Genomic DNA, 10,808 nt, shown 5'->3' on the forward strand with positions numbered 1-10,808 from the left:
ACCCTGAGGCCGGGAGTGAGTCTTCGTCGGTCGAGGCTCCCCGTGCGCTAGGGCTAAAGATCTTATTCATGTATTTTCTTCATTCAATTTTATCCTTTCAATATCTCCTACACATTCTAGGCACAAAGAGATATTTAGCTTTATGTATCCTGCCTACATCCAGGAAATTCCGATAAACTACACTCTCCATGATAAAACACTTTCCAGCACTCTATCACATTATCTTGGTTTATGTTCTTCATGATTTTGCAAACTGATATAACCTTGCTTAGTTGCTCAGGAAACCAGAATACACATTGTGCACCACACATAGTATACATGCACTTTTGCCTCTTATTCTTATATGTTTTAGAGTGGACAAACTTTTGAGTTATATTAATGTGTGCTTCATTTTGCCATCTTAAGAAATGTCAAAGGAATGTGTGGCCATAGAGATTTTATAGCTGGGCATGATGGCTCACACCTTTAATCCCAGCACTCAGGAGGCTGAGGTGGGAAGATCGCCATGCAAGCTGGAGGCCAGTCTGGGCTACATAAGCAAGTTCAAGGTCAGCCTGAACTGCACAGTGAAACCCTGTGTCAAAAAAACAGAAAGAAAGAAAGAAAGAAAGAAAGAAAGAAAGAAAGAAAGAAAGAAAGAAAGAAAGAAAGAAAAGCAATAAAGAGAAAAGAAAGATTTATAATGATTGCTTTTGACGTCTGCTGTCACCTAAATGTTTTCTTATTTCAAACCACTAGCTACCTGCCTAATATCCCTATCTGGAAATAGGAGGAAAGTACATTGGTTACAAACTGCCATTCATATACATATTTGAGACTATGCCAACACTTAAAATAGCAAAGAAACATAAATGTATATGCATGATTGCAGTTATGGTCTGATTTATCAAAGAGAAAAATAAGTCCTCTAGAAATAAATGTACCAGAATATGTAAGATTAGTAAAAGACCAATTCTTAATGATCAGGTTGTAGAAGTTTAAGAAATAGAAAACTTTGTATTCTTTGTTCTATCATACCTTCAAATAGTAAATCTGGGGAAAAGAACAATGAAATGTGTTAAAAATTTTACTAAATTGGCTTTGTTTTAAGGGGCTTATTCCAAAGATTTTTTTAAAGGTTGGGAATTCTTTACTGTCAACTGTTACATCAATGTAAGAGTATAATTTGGTTTTCTTTCTCTCTACTTGAAAATGACAAACTAGTCACAGAATATTTCACTTTGCTTTTGACAAATACAGTAATTTTTAATTTCTGTATCCAAATTTTTAATTTCATCTATCCAAATAGGAGAGATACTATTTGGGATACTATTTGGATACTATTTGTTTAGATACTATCTAACCAGAACAATTTTTTGTGCTTTATACCAACTTTGTTATGTTCTTGATTATTTAAAACAAACAAAATAACAGCCAAAGTACTTCATTGCAAAATATATGAAGTTCCTTATAATTACATCTTCAGTTTTGTTTACCTAGATATAGGGTATCATTACTCCAGTTTAATAACTATCCATATTACAACTGTTCATTATTCCCAAGCATCTGTCTTGTGCTAATGATGATTCTTTTCTGAAAATTATTTTTAATGCTACCTTACCAAGATCAGTTCCAGAATTTAGAAAATGCAATTTTTAATGTTTTTTACATGCCAAATCATTTTTGGTGATTCCTAGATGGCTAAGATACTAAAGGCTTAATATCTTAGTCTGCACCTTATAACACATAATGTGTTATTCACAGCAAGAGGGATGCTAGTATCAATTAAGTATGTTCCATATTTCTTAATTGGAATAATAATATAAGAATTGCAATATATGCTTAACCTACAAAATAAGACAGGCTGTCCCACAAAAAAAAAGGTTGTCTTCCTTATGTTGCTTTCTATTACAATTATTAATGCATATTACTTGTACAAATTAATGGGCTTGAGTGTAACAGTTCCATATATGTGTAGATGTGTGCTTTAATCAGATCTACCCTCCCTGGTAACCTGTTCTGCCCTCCTTGATAATCCTTTCCCCATGGGCCCTTTCATTCTCCCTTCCCTAGCAGTCTCTTACTTTCAGGCTTCAATTATGAAAGAAAGTGTGTGACACTTCTCTTTCTATGTCAAGTTTATTTCTCTTCAACATGATGACCTTCACTTCTATCTGTCCTCCTGCAAAAAACATTGTTTCATTCCTCTTTTTTTTTTTCTTTTTGGTCTTTTTTAGGCAGTGTCTCACTATGCAGTTCAGGCTGGCCTTGAACTCACTTTGTAGCCCATGCTGGTCTTGAATTTGCAACGATCCTCCTGCCTCAGCCTCCTGAGTGCTGGGATTACAGGCATGTGCCATCATGTCTAGCTTCACAGTATATTCTCAACCCTTAAGGAGAAACTGACAAAATCTATAACCCAACAGAGGAATTTATTTTACTCTATTATATATAAACTACTGTAATAAACTAATAGAATCTTCAAAAATTACAACAGGTAGTTTTTGCTTTTCTTCTGTGCTTGCCTGAAGAGGTCCAGTACTATATAAGCTAGATTCTTCAACAAAGAGAAACAGTCCTAAAAAAAAAAAAAAAAAAGACAGTCCTAATGCCTTGGTAGAAAAGATTGTGTATACTCATAACTGCAATAGACTTGCAGAGCCAGGCTTCTTAGCCTTAGCTGACCACAGATAGACACTTATAGACTAGAGCATAGGATTATACCATGGTGCCAGATCACTTTTTAGCCCAGAAGAAACTGACCACGGAAGTTCACTTCTGATTTGTGAGTCAAGAACAAATCACATAAGCCTAATAAGCTAATAAGGGAAATATAATAATGCTTATTTGTTTTGCTATACTGTTGCATTGTTTTTAATGTGGTTTTCTGATGTGTAGGAGGAAGTCCTTTCTTCTTTCATTTTTAATTATTTGCTTTCTTCTTGATCTATTGATAATCCTCAATTTAGCAAGCTATGCTTACGCAAGCTGAAGTGAAATTTTTTTTAATATCTTCTTCCCACTTCTTCCTCAGAATTCAGAAATAAGTATTTTTGCTGAGTCCCTAGCTATGTAACTATTTGAATAAATACAAAAAGTCAGCTCTCCTCTTTTGTAGGATACATTGGACAAATGTATTACATAATCAAAGCCTTCAAAGCATTTTATACTTAAATATAAATTTCATTTATCACCTATAATGTAGCCATTAAGGAACAAAAGTTATACTTTGTATGAAGGGAAGTGTGAAGATTAATACTGACTGTCAACTCCTTTGAATTAAGAGAACTTTAGAGAGGGGCTGGACTTGGAGAGTAGTTCTTTCTGTTTCTTTGCTGCCCAGCTGCCATGAGGTGAACAGCTTTCTTCTGCCAAGCCATTCTATCATGATGCTTCTGCCTTGCCACAGACCTGAGAAAAACTGAGCCAGCTGACCATGGACTGACCCCTATGAAATCATGATCTAAAATAAGCCTCTTCTCCCTTAAACTGTTTGTGTCAGGCATTTGTCACAGCAACAGAAAGCTGACTAATACAGGAGGCAAGGATACAAATCCCTGGGGGGAACTGATCTATTTCCTGTTCTTGGCTTACAAGGTCCTATCGTTACGCAAATAAGACATTAGGGAAATTGACTTGCTAGCACAGCAGCAATGTTAGCAAATGGTGGAACTTTGAGAACACAGGAAATCAGTCACATTTGGGTAATATTTGTAAAATGTGATAGAAATTAATTTCTTCACTTTGATTTTCTGGTATTGAAATAAATGAGCAAAAGGGAGCTTAAATAAAAATATCAGTTGTTACACCAATATTCATTCCATACAAAAGAAGTAGTAAACTGGGATAAAAGAACAAAAAAAATACATGAAATCTGTTAAAAACAACAGCCTTCAGCCAGGTGTGGAGCTACAGGGGCCTCCTGGATTGCATCAAGCAGATGCTGCTAGAAGAAGGCACCCATGGCTTCTTCAAGGGTCTGTCCCCAAGCATGCTAAAGGCTGCCCTCTCCACAGGCTTTGTATTTTTCTGGTATGAGTTCTTCTGTAACCTTTCCTACCGCATGAAGAAGGCGGGCAGCTAACTCTGAGAGAGAGAAGGCCCTAAGCTGTTCACTGGAGGCCACCTCTCAAAAGAAGCAAGACTCAATCTTGGAGCCCATGCTGTACTGAGAGATGCTGCCTGGTCCGAGCACAGGGAGAGGTATCCTGAGCATGAAGTATCCCTGGTAGCAAGGCAGCAGCCTTGACCTATCAGCTGGGACACCACCGGAGGGCAAGGACTTCCTCCATGAAAGAACAGCAGTACCCAGGACTCGGCTGTGGGACCAACGCCAGTGAGAAGCAGCTGCAGTCGCTTCTCCTCTGCCCGTCCCAAACCCAGAAGGATCAGGTGCCATCCTCCCCTTCATAGCCAGTCCGCTGGGAGAACTCTTGCAGCTCTGCAAGAGGCCGAGGCTCCAGTGTAGAAGGCTGGGCTTGGGCTCTTTGCAGGAGTCTGGTCTCCACACTTGGCTTTTCCCCATCAACTTATTCAACAGACATTAAAGCAAAAAGCATATTCCTTAAAAAAAAAAAACAAAAAAAAGTGAAATACAAGATGTGAATGGATTAAACAGTCCAATCAAAAGGTAGCTGTTGTCAGGCTGAATTATTATATCAAAATTTAACAGGTACATGCTGTCCACAGGCACACTTTAAATTCAAAGGTACAGATCAGTTGAAAATAAAGGAATGGAAAAATACATGATCATAGTTGCATACAGCAGCTGTAAGAAAATTGGAATGGAGCCAAGCATGATAGCACATGTCTGTAATTCCAGCACTATGGGAGGCTAAAGGCAGGAGGATCTCAAGTTCAAGCCCAACCTGGCAATTTAGCAACTAACTTAGCAAGACCCTGTCTCAAAAAAGGAGCTGGGAATGTATTTCACCCGTGGAGCCTCCAACTCAGCTCAATCCCTAGTACTGGAAAAAAAAGAGGATGGAAGGAAGAAAGAATAAAGGCTTCTATGAGTATGAGTCTGTTATGGTTTAGCTCTGAACCATCCCCCAAAGCCGTGTGTGTTTAGAAGATAATTATGTCACGGGGTGCTATCCTCATCAGTGGATTCTTCCATCCAGGAGTTCAGCAGCTAAATGAGCTGTTGGGCTGGCGGCAGGGCCGGGTTGGAGGTGGGGGACTGGGGACGAGACCTGGAAGGGGAATTCCTGTCCATGTCTTCTCCTTCTCCCTCTGCTTCCTGACTGCCATGGGATAAGCAGCTGGCTTCTGCCCCTGCCACTTCTGCCTTGGAGCCGGTCAGCCAAGGATGAGAGCCAAAATAAAGCTTTCCCCATCTGAGTTGTAGATGTTGCTATTTTGTCCCAGTGACAGGAAAGCAGTGAAGACAGAGTAAGCCAAATAAGCCCAAAATACAATGAAATCCAAAACTTGTGATTGTAAATTATTGTTGAAGTTTTTGATCATAGAGGTAGACAGAACAACAGAAGAAAAAGTACCCAGAACTTTGAAATAAACCAGAAAGATGACTAGCTGTATAGGTACATCATACTAGAGCATGACCTAGACTTTCTGATTCTAGGGATTGACTTTTTTTTTGTACTAAGGATAGAAGCTAGGACCTCACACATGCTAGGCACACACCCTACCACTGAACTACATCCCTCATCCTTTCTAACTTTTATTCTAAGATCTCACTAAGTTGCCCACACTACCCTCAAACTTGTGATCTTCCTGCCTCAGCCTCCACAGTAGCTGCGATTAGAGGCATAATTTACTATTCACTGTTAATTATGGTCCAGACATTTCACAAGGCCATAAAGTTATATACTAACTTTGCTAACTTGTAGATAGTTTGATATAGTACATATGGAGTTTTGTTTATTTGTTTTAGTTTGCTTTGTCCAGTAAAGATGCAAGTGATTTCCCTCTGATAGAAAACCTTACCCCAAAAGGTTATGTTTTTCTTGCCCTATCAGTCATGAACCAATTTTGCATCGAACTTCTCAGTTTCATTTCAGCACTCCTTATCATCCTATCACTTCTTTCATTAAACACCTAAATAAAACCTTGATGATAAACTCTACATGTATGTATACAAATTATATTCTGAAAATTACACTTTGGCAGACTAAGCAAGCACAGTGCTGAGCAGATCCTGCACTCCTTGAACTCAAGCCATTCTCCTCAAGTGCCAAAAATTCCTAAGCAAAACAAAGTAATATGAGGTTGTATGTGGCTCAGGAGTTTCAGAAATTGAGTCAGTTGCCACGTGTGGTGGTGCACGCCTGAGGCAGGAGGATTGTTGCACATTTGAGACCAGCCTGGGCTACAAAGTGAGCTCAAGGCCAACCTGAGCTGCATAGCGAGACCCTGTCTCAAAAAGACAGTAAAAAAAAAAAAAAAGAAAGAAACTGAGTCAGAAGCCTGGTTCTGGCCATTACTGTGTGGCCTTGAACAAAATGTTTGAAGCCCATGAGCCTTAGTTTTTCCTTCTACAAAATGTGAATGCTAATGCCTACCTCGGGGCTGGCAGGGATTAGTGAGGATGAAACAGGGTCAGGCAAAACCATGAATGTGACAGAGCACGTGAGCGGTAAGCACTATTTCTCTGTGCGTAGTACATGTGTGTGATATACTGCTACATAAAGTTTCTCCCTGGACCCTGAAGTAGATCTCAAACTCCACGCAACTCTTTCCTCCTTAAATTTTCATTAATTGAGACACTGCATATCCAAAAATCAAAGGAAAATTAAAGATCTAAACAAAACTCCCCCCTTTACAGATGGGGGAAACTAAGCCTAATGACTTGCCATGGCCACCAGCTGATAATTGTGAGAGCCAGAGTGTGAATTCAGAGCCAGGGAACTACTGAGCTTATGTTCTACGCTACCTGCACAAACATTCTGAGAGAGATTTGATCTTATCCAGAGAATTTCTGTGTTCAAAACCCTGGCAGCAAAATTTTCCTATCACCAGCATCTAGGAACAGAGTAAATATCCATTCCGAGTGAATAAATACATGAATGATAGGATGCTGAGTAGAGAAGGAGAGGTCAACCGAGGACTTCTCTTTTCAGTTCTGAGGTTGTGCCTAGGGCAAAATGTGTGCTGGAAAATGTATTATGTTAAATCACAGTTCCTCAGGGAGACAGAACCAACTGGATCTATGTATGGGATGGAGAGAGGGCGAGAGAGAGGGAAGAAAGAGGGGAGGAGGGAGAAAGAGAGAGAGAGCGGGAATGTATTTTAAGGAACTGGTTCACATGACTGAAATCTGTCGAGTCCAAAATCTGCAGGATAGACCAGAAGAGTAGACACCCAGTGAGATGTTTTAGACCCAGAGTCCCAAGGCAGTCTGCTGGCCAAATTCCCTCTTTCTCAGGAAGGTTAATCTTTTTTTCTAGTCTTCAACTGATTGAATGAGGCCTAGCCACATTATGGAAGATAATCTGCTTAACTTAGAAGCTGCTGAGTTAAATCTTAATCTCATCTCAAAATTACCTTCACAGCCAACCCGCCAGTGTGAGAGAACAGACCTGTGCTAGAGGAACTGCACCCCACCCCACCATAAAAAAAGCCCACCAGCTCCTGAGGAGTGGCACCTTGCCTCCAAAGGAGCACTGCACAGGGCAGCAGACACAAAGACTAAACAATATCTTTTCATGATAAAAACCTTGAAGAAGCCAGGCATGATGGTGCATGCCTATAATCCCAGCACTCAGGAGGCTGAGGCAGGAGGATCACCACAAGTTCAAGATCAGCCTAGGCTACATAGTGAGTTCAAAGCCACCCTGAACTACAAAAAGAAAAAATAAAAAAGAGCAGTTAGGCAAGAAAGAGAAATAAAAGGGATATGTATAGGAAAGGAAGAAGTAAAATTATTATTTGTAGATCACATGATCCTCTGCATCAAAAACAAAAGAAAATCCACCAAAAGACTCTTAGAATTAATAAGCAAATTTAGTAATATGGTAGGATACAAAATCAACACACAAAAATCAATAACATTTCTGTACACTAATAATGAACCCACTGACAAAAAACATTAGGGAAAAAATACCATTCGCAACAGCACCAAGAAAAATGAAATACTTGGGAATTTACCTAAGAAAGTGAGTTTGGCGTGGTGGAGTACTCCTGTAATCCCAGGATTTGAGAGGCTGAGACAGGAGGATTGCCATAAGTTTAAGGCCAGCCTGAGCTACATAGCAAAACCCTGTCTCAAAAAACAAAGCAAAAGAAAGAAAGAAAGAAAGAAAGAAAGAAAGAAAGAAAGAAAGAAAGAAAGAAAGAAAGAAAAAGACTTCTACAGCGAAAACTACAGTACTCTGAAAAGGGAAATTGAAGAAAACATCAGAAAATGGAAAGATAGCTCCTGTTCCTTGATAAGCAGGACCAGTATAGTCAAACTGGGCATACTTCCAAACTGATACATAGATTTAGCCAAAATTCAATCAAAATTTCAAGAACTGAGAAAACAATCCTAAAATTCATATGGAACCAGAAGAGACCAAAAATAGCAAAAGCAATCCTGGGTAAAAAGAGAAAAATGGGAAGCATCACCATCCTGGACCTGAAATTACATTACAAAGCTACTATGATACAAACAGCATGGTACTGGCATAAAATCAGGCATGAAGATCAGTGGAACAGAATAGAAAATGCAGAAACAACTCTAAATACTTTCAACTATTTGATCTTTGACAAAGGTACTAAAAACATACACTAGTGGAAAGACACCCTCTATAATAAATGATGCTGGGAAATTTGATTATCCACATGCAGAAGATTGAATATAGACCCATATCTCTCACCATGTCCTAAACTGAAACAAAGTAGATCAAAGAACTAAATGGTAAACCAGAAATACTTAATGTACTGGAAGATAAAATAGGTAAAATTCTTGAAGATATAGGCATAGGCAAGGACTTTCTGAACAGAACCCCTGTTGCACATGAAATAGTCTGAGACTCAACAAATGGGATTTTATCAAATTTAAAAGCTTCTGCACAGCAAAATAAACAGCAAACAGAGTGAAAAACAACCTACAGAATGAGAAAAAAATTTTCCAGCAATTCTCAGGACTCATATTTAGAATATATAAACTCAAAAAGTTAGAGCCCCCTAAAGTAAAAGACCCAATCAAAAAATGGGTGAGGAAAATGAATAGGCACTTCACAGAAGAACAAATGGCCAATAAATACATGAAGAAATGCTTAACATTTCTGGTCATTAGAGAAATGTAAATTAAAACATTGAGATTCTACCTTATCCCAAAAAGAACAGCCATCACCAAGAAACTGAATAATAAATGCTGGAGAGGTTATGAGCAAAAAAGAGAGAACACTTCTACACTGTTGGTGGGAACAGAAACTGGTACAACCAGTATAGAAATCAGTGTATCCCTTCCTCAAAAAACTGAAACTAGAAATTCCATTTGACCTAATTATTCCCCTTCTAGGTATCTTCCAGAAAGCATGAAAGACATCATACTACAGTGATATACGCATACCCATGTTACAGCAGCACAATTCATAATAGCTAAGTCTTAGAAGCGGCCTATATGTCCATCAGCAAATGAATGGATAAAGAAAATGTGGTATTTCTACACCATGGAATGCTGCTTTCCCATAAAGAAAAATAAACTTGGGTCATTTGTAGGAAATGGATGGACCTTGAGACCATAATGTTAAATAAAATAAGACACACAAACTTAAACAGTGCATGGTTTCTCCCATATAAGAAACCCCAAGTGAAAACAAAGAGCACAGTAAAAGACTGGTAATGAGAAATAGGGTGGGGGAAAGGAGACATAGGGAAGAGATAAAAAGAATTGAGATGTATTACAGACACGTACCAACTCCATGCAGAAACGTAAACATTATGTACTGCAAACGCACACCAAGAAAAGCCGGGAGGGGATCAAGAGATGGGTGCAGGGAAGAGGGAAGGAAAGGAGTAGGGATGAAAAAAGGAATTAAGATGTGTTATATGCACATATCAGCTTCCCAAAAGGAATGTAAATATTGTGTACTACACATAGATACTAATAAAAAAGAGAGAGAAGAAAAACATACCCTCCCAGTAACATCTAGACATGTTTAACCAAATATCTGGGTGCTGTGGCCTAGCCAAGCTGACACAAAATTAACCATCACATTTGTTTCTCCTTCTGGACACCACAGCCTGAAAACACCCTTAACTGGGTGACAGTGCATTTGGAATATAAAACAGGAACAAAAAAGACTTGAAAGAAAACAGGATGTTTGGTCTAGAGGTGGGGGAGAGGGACTCCATCAGCTGCAGCTTGTCCTGGGACAAAGGGAACCAGCAGAGAGCCAAACAATGTCAGCTAAGGAGGGACAGATTTCAGCTCACCTTAAGAATTTTATAGGAAAGATGCCAGGAAATGGACAGAATGGGGTTTCCTTGATCTCTTGAGTTTCCCAACACTGCAGGTATGTAACCAGAGTGATACTGCAGAGGGATTCCTGCAGAATGGGGGGAGGGCACAAGATGATATGAATTCAGCAATGGTTGTTATATCGCATATTGTTGTTTTCAAAGTAGTTGTTCAGATTTCCAGATATAAGCATACAAAATTGGTCAAAAAAATTAAGCATTAATTGTTCCTTTCAATAAACTAACCGCAATTAGTAGTACAATTATGTTAGCTATCTTGTGTATATATATTTTTTCTTTCTTTCTTCCTTTCTTTTTCTTTCTTTCTTTTTCTCCTTTCCTTCATCCCAGTTGTTCTTTCCTTTTGAGCAGTTTCTTTCCCTCTCACAATATCTATTGGTTGGGGTTTTTTTTTGTTGTTT

The 10,808-nt window shown here is 38.8% G+C and overlaps 2 long non-coding RNA genes across 2 annotated transcripts in view; one reads left to right on the top strand and one right to left on the bottom strand.

The window, feature by feature from the left end:
• The window catches only part of LOC102013282, a 22,434-nt gene that overhangs the window by 396 nt on the left and 11,230 nt on the right, over positions 1 to 10,808 (top strand). The window lies entirely within an intron of this gene.
• The window catches only part of LOC106148083, a 20,764-nt gene continuing 12,261 nt past the window's right edge, over positions 2,306 to 10,808 (bottom strand). The window contains exon 3 of the long non-coding RNA XR_001233213.1: positions 2,306 to 2,557. This is a non-coding gene — a long non-coding RNA (uncharacterized LOC106148083). The remainder of the gene's footprint in view (positions 2,558 to 10,808) is intronic.

Source organism: Chinchilla lanigera, unplaced genomic scaffold (genome assembly GCF_000276665.1).
Source record: "Chinchilla lanigera isolate Chin_1 unplaced genomic scaffold, ChiLan1.0 scaffold00014, whole genome shotgun sequence".
NCBI lineage: Eukaryota > Metazoa > Chordata > Mammalia > Rodentia > Chinchillidae > Chinchilla > Chinchilla lanigera.